The 14543-nt window shown below is 41.0% G+C and overlaps 1 long non-coding RNA gene across 1 annotated transcript in view; it reads left to right on the top strand.

The window, feature by feature from the left end:
• The first annotated feature begins 13293 nt into the window (after window positions 1–13293).
• LOC308621142 overlaps window positions 13294–14543 on the top strand; it is a 31537-nt gene continuing 30287 nt past the window's right edge. Inside the window, exon 1 of the long non-coding RNA XR_014016414.1 lies at window positions 13294–13497. This is a non-coding gene — a long non-coding RNA (uncharacterized lncRNA). The remainder of the gene's footprint in view (window positions 13498–14543) is intronic.

Genomic DNA, 14543 nt, shown 5'->3' with positions numbered 1-14543 from the left:
CATGGCAGGAAGTGTTGAGTGATCCCTTTTATGTCTAGACAGATATTCATAATGAAATAGATGTCTGGGTCTCGAAGCCACCTTCTTAGTCTGGAGGTATTTCAGTTTACAAAGGCCCCAATAAGAATGGATGACATTGTCTTGGGTGAAGCCACAGAGACTCAGAGGAAAAATGAGCAGGGATGGGGAGAGGGGCCATTCACCTAAGGCAGAATACTGACTATAATAAGAATCCTGTGTGTTAAATAATATAGAACTGGAGAGTAGTCATCAAATCCGACTTTCCCAGACATCCAAATAACCTGCCTTGATCTTCTTAATGCCCCCAAATGATTGCAAGTTTTCTTAATGGCTCATTTTCCTTTGGCATTCTTAGGACCCTCGCTTTTAGCAGAAGCTAGAGCAAGCCGCTGAGGGTTCACATTACACAGTGTCCATAACCATTTTATGAATTTCATCATAAGCAAAGCCAGTTGGACAAAGAATGGGCTCTTGCTTTTTTCCCTCCATTTTTTCCCCCTTCCCAATTTTCCATCCTGTGGAATGACATTGGAAAGGATTTTCTCATGACCAATCCTCTTCTATCTATCTGTTAATGAAAGAAAGTGCATCATCCATTGCTTGGTCAAATTTAACGTCTCTGCATTACCTAGAAATAAGGGTGTGATAGACAAGAACAAGTTAAAATAGAGTGGGATGAGATGGAAGTACTTTCTAAAAACTCCATTCTTTTTTAACTTTTTTTTTCCTTCTTAAACTTTACCATTATCTGCCTGCTAGGTGGAACTTATTCGGATAATATAGCCCAGATGTACCTTGTTGTACCCAACAGATGAATTCCCGGAAAGCTGCATTTGATAGAATTTTTATAAATTGAATAATATTTTCCTGTAGACTCGCATTATAGTAACAGACGCCATTATCCACATTTGACTGGTCTTCAGTAGGCAGAGGCCTCTCGCCCTTGAGCTTCAAGTTTCTCAGCCAAATCTCTATGTCAAACAGTAATGATCCAGAAATAATGAGCCCTTACATGAGCTAGGGGAGCACTCTACTTAAAGGAAAATTGACTGTATTCCTCTGAAAGTAAAGAATCTTTATTGCAACTTCTGGGGAAGATGGCAGAAGAGTAAGACACAGAGATCACCTTCCTCCCCACAGATACACCAGAAATACAGCTACACGTGGAACAACTCCTACAGAACACCTACTGAACGCTGACAGAAGACCTCAGACCTCCCAAAAGGCAAGAAACTCCCCACGTACCTAGGTAGGGCAAAAGAAAAAAGAATAAACAGAGACAAAAGGATAGGGACGGGACCTGCACCAGTGGGAGGGCGCCGTGAAGGAGGAAAGGTTTCCACACACTAGGAGCCCCTTTGCGGGCAGAGACTGCGGGTGTCAGAGGGGGAAAGCTTGCGAGTCGCGGAGGAGAGCACAGCCACAGGGGTGCAGAGGGCAAAGCGGAGAGATTCCGGCAGAGAGAATCGGTGCCGACTGGCACTCACCAGCCCGAGAGGCTTGTCTGCTCACCCGCCGGGGCGGGCGGGCTGGGAGCTGAGGCTCGGGCTTTGGTCGGAGCTCAGGGAGAGGACTGGGGCTGGCGGCATGAACACAGCCTGAAGGGGCTAATGCACCACAGCTATCCAGGAGGGAGTCCGGGAAAAAGTCTGGACCTGCCGAAGACGCAAGAGACTTGTTCTTCCCTCTTTGTTTCCTGGTGCGCTAGGAGAGGGGATTAAGAGTGCTGCTTAAAGGAGCTCCAGAGACGGGCGCGAGCCACAGCTGAAAGCGCGGACCCCAGAGACAGGCGTGGGACGCTGGGGCTTCTGCTGCCCCCGCCAAGAGGCCTGTGTGCGAGCGCAGGTCACTGTGCACGCCCCCCTTCCGGGGAGCCTGTGCAGCCCGTCACTCCCGGGGTCCCGGAATACAGGGACGGCTTCCCCCGAAGAGCGCACAGCGCGCCTCGGGCTGGTGCAACGTCACGGCGGCCTCTGCCGCCACAGGATCGCCCCGCACTCCGTACCCCTCCCTCCCCCTGTCCTGAGTGAGCCAGAGCCCCCGAATCAACAGCTCCTTTAACCCCGTCCTTTGTGAGTGAAGAACAGACGCCCTCCGGCAACGTACACGCAGAGGCGGGGCGAAATCCAAAGCTGAGACCCGGGAGCTGTGAGAATAAAGAAGAGAAAGGGAAATCTCTCCCAGCAGCTTCACGAGCAGCAGATTAAAGTTCCACAGTCAACTTGATGTACCCTGCATCTGTGGAATACATGAATAGACAACGAATCATCCCAAATTGAGGAGCCGTGTGGATGAAAGGTTCTTGGTGCTTCAGCCGGGAGTCAGTGCTGTGCCTCTGAGGTGGGAGAGCCACCTTCAGGACACTGGTCCACAGGAGACTTCCCAGCTCCACATAAAATCAAACAGTGAAAATCTTCCAGAGATCTCCATCTGAACACCAGCATCCAGCTTCACTCAACGACCAGCAAGCTACAGTGCTGGACACCCTATGCCAAACAACTAGCAAGACAGGAACACAACCCCACCCATTAGCAGAGAGGCTGCCTAAAATCATAAAAAGTCCACAGACACCCCAAAACACACCACCAGACGTGGACCTGCCCACCAGAAAGACAAGATCCAGCCTCATCCACAAGAACACAGGCACTAGTCCCCTCCACCAGAAAGCCTACACAACCCACTGAAACAACCTTAGCCACTGGGGACAGACACCAAAAACAGCGGGAACTACGAATCTGCAGCCTGCAAAAAGAAGACCCCAAACACAGTAAGATAAGCAAAATGAGAAGACAAAAAACTCACAGAAGGAGAAGGAGCAAGATAAAAACCCACCAGACCTAACAAATGAAGAGGAAATAGGCAGTCTACCTGAAAAAGAATTCAGAATAATGATAGTAAAGATGATCCAAAATCTTGGAAATAGAATAGACAAAATGCAAGAAACATTTAACAAGGACCTAGAAGAACTAAAAATGAATCGAGCAACGATTAGAAACACAATAATGAAATTAAAAGTACTCTAGATGGGATCAATAGCAGAATAACAGAGGCAGAAGAACGGATAAGTGACATGGAAGATAAAATAGTGGAAATAACTACTGCAGAGCAGAAGAAAGAAAAAAGAATGAAAAGAACTGAGGACAGTCTCAGAGACCTCTGGGACAACATTAAACACAACAACATTCGAATTATAGGGGTTCCAGAAGAAGAGAAAAAGAAAGGGACTGAGAAAATATTTGAAGAGACTATAGTTGAAAACTTCCCTAATATGGGAAAGGAAATAGTTAATCAAGTCCAGGAGGCACAGAGAGTCCCATACAAGATAAATCCAAGGAGAAATACGCCAAGACACATATTAATCAAACTGTCAAAAATTAAATACAAAGAAAACAGATTAAAAGCAGCAAGGGAAAACAACAAATAACACACAAGGGAATCCCCATAAGGTTAAAAACTGAACTTTCAGCAGAAACTCTGCAAGCCAGAAGGGCCTGGCAGGACATATTTAAAGTGATGAAGGAGAAAAACCTGCAACCAAGATTACTCTACCCAGCAAGGATCTCATTCAGATTTGATGGAGAAATTAAAACGTTTACAGACAAGCAAAAGCTGAGAGAGTTCAGCACCACCAAACTAGCTTTACAAGAAATGCTAAAGGAACTTCTCTAGGCAAGAAACACAACAGAAAGAAAAGACCTACAATAACGAACCCAAAACAATTCAGAAAATGGGAATAGAAACATACATATCGATAATTACCTTAAATGTAAATGGATTAAATTCTCCCACCAAAAGACACAGATTGGCTGAATGGATAAAAAAACAAGACACATATATATGCTGCCTACAAGAGACCCACTTCAGACCTAGAGACACATACAGACTGAAAGTAAGGGGATGGAAAAAGATATTCCATGCAAATGGAAACCAAAAGAAAGCTGGAGTCGCAATTCTCATATCAAACAAAATAGACTTTAAAATAAAGACTATTAGAAGAGACAAAGAAGGACACTACATAATGATAAAGGGATCGATCCAAGAAGAAGATATAACAATTGTAAATATTTATGCACCCAACATAGGAGTACCTCAATACATAAGGCAAATACTAACAGCCATAAAAGGGAACATCGATAGTAACACAATCATAGTAGGGGACTTTAACACCCCACTTTCACCAATGGACAGATCATCCAAAATGAAAATAAATAAGGAAACAGAAGCTTTAAATGGTATATTAAACAAGATGGACTTAATTGATATTTATAGGACATTCCATCCAAAAACAACAGAATACACATTTTTCTCAAGTGTTCATGGAACATTCTCCTGGATAGATCCTATCTTGGGTCACAAATCAAGCCTTGGTAAATTTAAGAAAATTGAAATTGTATCAAGTATCTTTTCCAACCACAATGCTATGAGACTAGATATCAATTACAGGAAAAGATCTGTAAAAAATACAAACACATGGAGGCTAAACAATACACTACTTAATAATGAAGTGATCACTGAAGAAATCAAAGAGGAAATAAAAAAATACCTAGAAACAAATGACAATGGAGACATGATGACCCAAAACCTATGGGATGCAGCAAAAGCAGTTCTAAGAGGGAAGTGTATAGCAATACAATCCCACCTTAAGAAACAGGAAACATCTCAAATAAACAACCTAACCTTGCACCTAAAGCAATTAAAGAAAGAAGAACAAAAACACCCCAAAGTTAGCAGAAGGAAAGAAATCATAAAAATCTGATCAGAAATAAATGAAAAAGAAATGAAGGAAACAATAGCAAAGATCAATAAAACTAAAAGCTGTTTCTTTGAGAAGATAAACAAAATTGATAAACCATTAGCCAGACTCATCAAGAAAACAAGGGAGAAGACTCAAATCAATAGAATTAGAAATGAAAAAGGAGAAGTAGCAACTGACACTGCAGAAATACAGAAGATCATGAGAGATTACTACAAGCAACTCTATGCCAATAAAATGGACAACCTGGAAGAAATGGACAAATTCTTAGAAATGCACAACCTACCAAGAATGAATCAGGAAGAAATAGAAGACATGAATAGACCAAACAGAAGCACTGAAATTGAAACTGTGATTAAAAATCTTCCAACAAACAAAAGCCCAGGACCAAATGGCTTCACAGGCGAATTCTATCAAACATTTAGAGAAGAGCTAACACCTATTCTTCTCAAACTCTTCCAAAATATAGCAGAGGGAGGAACACTCCCAAACTCATTCTACATGGCCACCATCACCTTGATACCAAAACCAGACAAGGATGTCACAAAGAAAGAAAACTACAGGCCAATATCACTGATGAACATAGATGCAAAAATCCTCAACAAAATACTAGCAAACACAATCCAACAGCACATTAAAAGGATCATACACCATGATCAAGTGGGGTTTATCCCAGGAATGCAAGGATTCTTCAATATATGCAAATCAATCAACGTGATACACCATATTAACAAATTGAAGGAGAAAAACCATATGATCATCTCAATAGATGCAGAGAAAGCTTTCGATAAAATTCAACACCCATTTATGATAAAAACCCTGAAGAAAGTAAGCATAGAGGGAACTTTCTTCAACATAATAAAGGCCATATATGACAAACCCACAGCCAGCATCATCCTCAATGGTGAAAAACTGAAACCATTTCCACTAAGATCAGGAACAAGACAAGGTTGCCCACTCTTCCCACACTTATTCAACATAGTTTTGGAAGTTTTAGCCACAGCAATCAGAGAAGAAAGGGAAATAAAAGAAATCCAAATTGGAAAAGAAGTAAAGCTGTCACTGTTTGCAGATGACATGATACTATACATAGAGAATCCTAAAGATGCTACTAGAAAACTACTTGAGCTAGTCATTGAATTTGGTAAAGTAGCAGGATACAAAATTAATGCACAGAAATGTCTGGCATTCCTATATACTAATGATGAAAAATCTGAAAGTGAAATCAAGAAAACACTCCCAGTTACCACTGCAACAAAAAGAATAAAATATCTAGGAATAAACCTACCTAAGGAGACAAAAGACCTGTATGCAGAAAATTATAAGACACTGATGAAAGAAATTAAAGATGATACAAATAAATGCAGAGATATACCTTGTTCTTGGATTGGAAGAATCAACATTGTGAAAATGACTCTACTACCCAAAGCAATCTACAGATTCAATGCAATCCCTGTCAAACTACCACTGGCATTTTTCACAGAACTAGAACACAAAATTTCACAATTTGTATGGAAACACAAAAGACCCCGAATAGACAAAGCAATCTTGAGAACGAATTATGGAGCTGGAGGAATCAGGATCCCTGACTTCAGACTATAATACAAAGCTACAGTAATCAAGACATTATGGTACTGGCATAAAAACAGAAAGATAGATCAATGGAACAGGATAGAAAGCCCAAAGATAAACCCATGCACATATGGTCACCTTATCTTTGATAAAGGAGGCAGGAATGTACAGTGGAGAAAGGACAGCCTCTTCAATAAATGGTGCTGGGAAAACTGGACAGGTACATGTAAAAGTATGAGGTTAGATCACTCCCTAACACCATTCACAAAACTAAGCTCAAAATGGATTAAAGACCTAAATGTAAGGCCAGAAACTATCAACCTCTTAGAGGAAAACATAGGCAGAACACTCTATGACATACATCACAGCAAGATCCTTTTTGACCCACCTCCTAGAGAAATGGAAATAAAGATAAAAATAAACACATGGGACCTAATGAAACTTAAAAGCTTTTGCACAGCAAAGGAAACCATAAACAAGAGCAAAAGACAACCCTCAGAATGGGAGAAAATATTTGCTAATGAAGCAACTGACAAAGGATTAATCTCCAAAATTTATAAGCAGCTCATGTAGCTCAATAACAAAAAAACAAACAACCCAATCCAAAAATGGGCAGAAGACCTAAATAGACATTTCTCCACAGAAGATATACAGACTGCCAACAAACACATGAAAGAATGCTCAACATCTTTAATCATTAGAGAAATGCAAATCAAAATTACAATGAGATATTCTCTCACACCAGTCAGAATGGCCATCATCAAAAAATCTAGAAACAATAAATGCTGGAGAGGGTGTGGAGAAAAGGGAACACTCTTGCACTGCTGGTGGGAATGTGAATTGGTACAGCCACTCTGGAGAACAGTATGGCGGTTCCTTAAAAAACTACAAATAGAACTACCATATGACCCAGCAATCCCACTAATGGGCATATACCCTGAGAAAACCATAATTCAAAAAGAGTCATGTACCAAAATGTTCATAGCAGCCCTATCTAAAATAGCCTGGAGATGGAAACAACCTAAGTGTCCATCATCGGATGAATGGATAAAGAAGATGTGGCACATATATACAATGGAATATTACTCAGCCATAAAAAGAAACGAAATTGAGCTACTTGTAATGAGGTGGATAGACCTAGAGTCTGTCATACAGAGTGAAGTAAGTCAGAAAGAGAAAGACAAATACCATATGCTAACACATATATATGGAATTTAAGAAGAAAAAAATGGTCATGAAGAACCTAGGGGTAAGACAGGAATAACGACACAGACCTACTAGAGAATGGACTTGAGGATATGGGGAGGGGGAAGGGTAAGCTGTCACAAAGCGAAAGAGAGGCATGGACATATATACACTACCAAACGTAAGGTAAATAGCTAGTGGGAAGCAGCCGCATAGCACAGGGAGATCAGCTCTGTGCTTTGTGACCGCCTGGAGGGGTGGGATAGGGAGGGTGGGAGGGAGATGCAAGAGGGAGGGGATATGGGAACATATGTATAACTGATCCATTTTGTTATAAAGCAGAAACTAACACACCATTGTTAAGCAATTATACTCCAATAAAGATGTAAAAAAAAAAAAAGAATCTTTATTGCATAATGTAACTTTTCACTCATGGAATCTTAGACTACCAGGAACATTACAGAAAATGCTTTCCAAACCTCTTTCTTCCAGATGAGGAAACTGAGGTCCTGAGCGTTCATTCATCTGTAACAGCATGCAACAATCATATAATATGAAGGAGAGAACATTGAGGTTGGCAGCCTTGACTTCAAATATTCTCTTCTAAGTGTACTAGCTGTTTGGTTTTGGTCAAGCTATCAGAACTTTCTCAGTTCAGTTTCCTTGCCTTTAAGACGGATAGTATCACCCACCTTGCAGGATTGTTGTAAAAATTAAGTAAGATAATGTATAAGAAGTCGTAACACAGTTCCTAGGACACAGTGAGTTTGATAAATGCCTGTCATCTCCCTCAATTTCCTTTTTTTTGGATTTTTCAATTGACATGTTTTTTTTTATGTACTTATTTTAAAAATTGCAGAGGTAATAATGCTTGTTACTGAATTTTTTTTTAAGTCAAACAATATAGAATGAAAAACAAATGGTCCCTTTTCATCCTCCAACCTGACTCCCGTTCTCCAAACTTCTTTCTAATGGTTTGCTTTGTATCCTCCCAGAATTTTTTCTTCACCACATTTTTTAGGTGAAACACACCCTGTACTAAACACATCCTATACAACATCCTATGAGGACCTTCAAAAAGTCTTTGTATCAGTCTGTTACTGCCATAAAAATGCTGTGTAACAGAACGGGCACCAAGTCTCAATGGCAAACAACCATTAGTATTTATTTCTCACTCATACATCAGAGGGTCATCTGGGTGGCTTTGCTGATGTTAGGTGGGTTGCTTGGCTTGGCTCCAGGCAGAAAGCATAGTTCAGTTCTGCTCCCCCGCTAAGATTTGTCTCCAAGTTCAGTTCAGTTCTCCAGCATGTGTTCCTCTTTCTTCTGGGACCATCAGGGCACATGGAGCATTTTCTTTTTATGGTAGAGATTGGAGGTTCCCTGAGAGATGAGTGGAAACATGTGATGTCTATTGAGGACAAAGCTTCCAGTGGACTCACTGTCACTCTGAGCCAAATTCCATTGGTCAAAGCAAGTCACATGGCCAATCCCACCAAAAGTTGGGTAGGAAAATAACTCCATCTTCTAGGGAGAGGAACTGCCAAGTCACATGGCAAACAGCATGGCTAGAGGGAAGAGTGAGCAACTTGGAACAGTAAAGCAATTCCCCATAGTCATAGCAAGGACCAACCCACTTGAAAGAAAAATGCATCCCCTCGGCCAGCCTATAAACTCCTGGTGGGCAAGAACCGTGATTGTTTTGTTCCTTGCTCTGCTTCCAACATCAAATTTGGAGATTGGAAAAGAAAAGAAAAAAAAATTAGTATTCAGTAACTCTTTGTTGAATGAATATTGAGAATCCTGGTCCAGGAGAGTCCAGGAAAGAGACCAGGAATAGTAACCCCAAATATTACTTGTGTGTATTTGTGAAGCTGCCTGTTTTCCTCCAGAGCTCAACATGCATTTATCAAAATGTGAAGTTGGCAGCCAGTATTCAGAGCAGACCAGAGGTTCTGGAGTTGGCCCTCCATCAGAGAGTGGTAATTTTTATGCCAGTGTAAACCTTTGCTTAATTGCTCTGGCCTGGCCATCTGAGAATTACAAGCCCATAAGTGACATGTGGAAATATAGAATGCACCCACAGCTTGCCTTTAAATGTCAGCAGCGTGGCTGAGGTGTTGGCTTGAAATTTAAATATGGTTTCCAACCCAATTGTCCTTTATAATTTGTTGTTTTAACAGACAGAGGTGGTAAAGGGAATATTTTGGGGTCACCTGAAAGGCAACCAGCCCACTGAGGCTGTGGAAGGGACTTGTTCCAGAGGAGAGAGGAGGGGAGGCTGGGCAGGAGTCTGGAAGCTGGTGCCTGGCCGAGAGCGCAAGTGCTGGGATCCCAGGGAACCGCCTTTGATTGCCCTTCGATTCCCCTCCCCCCACCCCCGTTTTACCTCAGGGCCATCCATCCTCTTTGTGAACAATTAACGTTATCTTTCAGATGATCATAGTGTAATTATATAATTAGCCTAATTGTGGGTAATTGTCAGCACTGTGTAATTTTGAAACCTAGCCTCTAACACTGTGGCACAATCTGTAGGCAAGAGACTCCCGTACATGCAAAGCAGCCACTTGATCCTTCTTCCTATTCAGGAATTTTTTCCTTTCAAGGTGCCAGAAAGGAAGAACAGGCCTCTTTGTAAATCCATTATCTGTAAAACAAGGACCCTGACAAACACATTTGCAGAAAAACAAGGGCTTTGTAAAAAGCCTTGTGTTTTGGCACTGGAAGTCAAAACCACGTGCCAGGGGAATGCTATATTGTCTCTGGAACTGGCAAAGATTTTCCTTCCTATACTGAGCAGCAAGAGGGTCGAATTGCAGTCCCGTGGCTGATTCCCTACCTGAAGTATCTCTCTGAGGGTGATTCTGAACTGAGGTGTTATATCTGCCATCCTTCACATAGGCTAATTAGCATGACTGAGGGTGGTGGGAAGGTCTCTCCTCTCTCAGAACATCTCTGAGATCAACCTACCCACAAATGCCCTGTCTGGGCCTCATACTGGTCATAATAGCGATCATGTGTTCAGCATTTAAAATCTGCCAAGCCAGGAACTATGCTGAATGTTGACATACATTATCGTACTGAACCTTAAAACTCCCCCGAAGGGTAGGTACTATTGTTATCCCCATTTTACAGATGAGAAAGCTGAGGCTCCAAAGAGTTGAGCAAGTTGACCCAAGTCCCACAGCCATTAAGTAGCTTCACAGCCATTTGAACCCACATTATCTTGAGCCCAGAACCCTGTGCACACCACTCCCTTGGGGTGAAGGGTTATCCATTAGTGTGCATCTACTTTTAATATTTACTCACACTCTTGCTTTCACTGACTGCTTGCAGTGTTGGTGGGGATTAATAAGGACAGGGGTGAGTAGGGGCAGGGCACACACCACTGAAAGGACATGAGGGTGCTAGTGAGGAAAGGATGAGGATAAAATGTTGAAGGGGAAGGTAGTGAGGGATGAAGAAAACCAGACCTCGTGCTCTATGTACCAGATAGAGCCATAAACTTCACTAAAAATTCAGCTTCACTGGGGCAGCATGCTTCTGTCTATATCACCAACTCTCAGAAAAGTCCTGGCACTCCAATAGGTGCTCAGTAGATAGTAGCTGAATGAATGAAACTTCTGGGGAAAGGGTGAGAAATAAACTCAGATGCCTGCAGGGTCCAAGTGATTATGAAGATGAATGATGCTGACCAGATTTAAAACAAACACATAAACACACATAGCACAAAAGTGACAAATGCTAATGGGGATGAAGGCCCTGAAAATCCATGTGTGACTTCCCAAAGTCACAAGCCTAGTGAGTAGCAGAACAATTAATAGCACCCAGGTCTCCCAACTTTCTGTCCAGTGTTTTTTCCATGACCACTGCTACTCAAGCTCACGGATGTGTATTTCTTGCATCCACAATCACAGATTTTTTTTAACATCTTTATTGGAGTATAATTGCTTTACAATGGTGTGTTAGTTTCTGCTGTATAACAAAGTGAATCAGCCATACATAAACATATATCCCCATATCTCCTCCCTCTTGTTTCTCCCTCCCACCCTCCCTATCCACCCCTCTAGGTGGACACAAAACACTGAGCTGATCTCCCTGTGCTATGCAGCTGCTTCCAACTAGCTATCTATTTTACATTTGGTAATGTATATATGTCCGTGCTACTCTCACTTTGTCACAGCTTACCCTTCCCCCTCCCCATATCCTCAAGTCCATTCTCTAATAGGTCTGTGTCTTTATTCCCATCTTACCCCTAGGTTCTTCATGACCTTTTTTTTTTTTTTTTTTTTTAGATTCCATATATATGTGTTAGCATACGGTATTTGTTTTTCTTTCTGGCTTACTTCACTCTGTATGACAGTCTCTAGGTCCATCCACCTCACTACAAATAACTCAATTTTGTTTCTTTTTATGGCAGAGTAATATTCCATTGCATATATGTGCCACATCTTCTTTATCCATTCATCCGATGATGGACACTTAGGTTGCTTCCATGTCCTGGCTATTGTAAATAGAGCTGCAATGAACATTTTGGTACATGACTCTTTTTGAATTATGGTTTTCTCAGGGTATATGCCCATTAGTGGGATTGCTGGGTCTTATGGTAGTTCTATTTTTAGTTTTTTAAGGAACCTCCATACTCTTCTCCATAGTGGCTGTATCAATTTACATTCCCACCAACAGTGCAAGAGTGTTCCCTTTTCTCCACACCCTCTCCAGCATTTATTGTTTGTAGATTTTTTGATGATGGCCATTCTGACTGGTGTAAGGTGATAACTCCTTGTAGTTTTGATTTGCATTTCTCTAATGATTAGTGATGTTGGGCTTCCTTTCATGTGTTTGTTGGCAATCTGTATATCTTCTTTGGAGAAATGTCTATTTAGGTCTTCCATCCATTTTTGGATTGGGTAGTTTGTTTTTATGATATTGAGTTGCATGAGCTGCTTGTATATTTTGGAGATTAATCCTTTGTCCTTTGCTTCATTTGCAAATATTTTCTCCCATTCTGAGGGTTGTCTTTTCATCTTGTTTATGGTTTCCTTTGCTGTGAAAAAGCTTTTAGGTTTCATTAGGTCCCATTTGTTTATTTTTGTTTTTATTTCCATTTCTCTAGGAGGTGGGTCAAAAAGGATCTTGCTGTGATGTATGTCATAGAGTGTTCTGCCTATGTTTTCCTCTAAGAATTTAAAAGTGTCTGGCCTTACATTTAGGTCTTTAATCCATTTTGAGTTTATTTTTGTGTACGGTCTTAGGGAGTGTTCTAATTTCTTTCTTTTACATGTACCTGTCCAGTTTTCCCAGCACCACTTATTGAAGAGGCTGTCTTTTCCCCATTGTATATTCTTGCCTCCTTTATCAAAGATAAGGTGATCATATGTGTGTGGGTTTATCTCTGGGCTTTCTATCGTGTTCCACTGATCTATATTTCTGTTTTTGTGCCAGTACCATACTGTCTTGATTACTGTAGCTTTGTAATATAGTCTAAAGTCAGGGAGCCTGATTCCTCCAGCTCCATTTTTCTTTCTTAAGATTGCTTTGGCTACTCAGGGTCCTCTGTGCTGCCATACACATTGTGAAATTTTTTGTTCTAGTTCTGTGAAAAATGCCATTGGTGGTTTGACAGGGATTGCATTGAATCTGTAGATTGCTTTGGGTAGTATAGTCATTTTCACAGTGTTGATTCTTCCAATCCAAGAACATGGTATATCTCTCCATTTGTTTGTATCATCTTTAATTTCTTTCATCAGTGTCTTATAATTTTCTGCATACAGGTCTTTTGTCTCCTTAGGTAGGTTTATTCCTAGGTATTTTATTCTTTTTGTTGCAATGGTAAATGGGAGTGTTTCCTTAATTTCTCTTTCAGATTTTTCACAGATTGTTTGAATTTAATCCATTGCTCACATTTTATGATGGGGAAACCAAGGCCCAGAAAAGGAAAGTGATTTGCCCGGACCATATAGTAGGTAAGTGGCACATCCAGGTTTTGTGGTTATTATCCTAAGGCTCTTTCAACAATTCCATAGGGCCTCATATATACCCAGGAAGTATTCTTGCTTTGTGGGAAGCTAAAACACTGTTCTCCTACCTGAAAATCAGGACACATTTTGAATTTCAGTTGAGGAAGTTAAACCCTGTTAAGACAAGAATTGGATTTATATTAAAGATGGTCCCTCATAGCATCAGAGAATGTTAGATCTTGAATGGCCTTTAGAGAGCAAAGGATTCACCACCCTCATTTACAGATGAGGAAACTGAGGCCCAGAGTGATTAATGAGGAATATTTTTGTCATTTACATTATGGTAATGTCTCTGCAGTGTCATTCAGAAACCAGGAAAGGTTAGACAGAGACCAGAACAAAATCCTAATAGACAGAAGTAAGTTCTCATCCCCTGCAATGAGCAATTCTTTCCCACTCACCAGTGCCCTTTTCCTTTGGAGCATTTAGGGAAGAGTAATCACCAGCACAGATGGAATGAGCCTTCATAAAGGGATACTAGCAGGAGCAGGTGATGCTTGATATCTTTATTCCTGCATGAAGGGGTTGAGGATGCTCTTCAGTGCTTAAGAGTTAGGAATCATTCCAGGAAGGCAGAGCCTTGAGCTAAACTTTGAGAAGAAAATTAGAGAAGAAAGCAAATTTGTGGCAGGTGCTCCTTCAAGCTCTTTTGCATTGTGTCATGGTCAACAGCGAGTGTTCATGGTGGGACCTGGGCTGGAAACTCAGGAACCTACAGAGCCAGCAAGTCCATAAAAGAAGGAAATGGAGAGTGCTTGTCTCATCTCCTCATCACATCCTGTGATTTTAGCAGTATTGGCTTTCTTTTTTCCAAGAGAAGCTAGACACCAGATTTTTAAAAATTAGGAACTAATTACATTTAAAAAATACAGCATAGGGCAAAAAACAAAAATTAAATCTTATATCTGAGGTTAAAGTTGGCTGCTGGCTTGCCACGTTGGAACCTCCATTTTAGAGCTTAGCTGATCTGACCAATCAGTGCAGAGATTTAA

This window comes from Mesoplodon bidens (genome assembly GCF_964165515.1).
Source record: "Mesoplodon bidens genome assembly, chromosome: 7".
NCBI classification, from domain to species: Eukaryota; Metazoa; Chordata; class Mammalia; order Artiodactyla; family Ziphiidae; genus Mesoplodon; species Mesoplodon bidens.
This window is presented reverse-complemented; position numbering and strand designations above follow the sequence as displayed.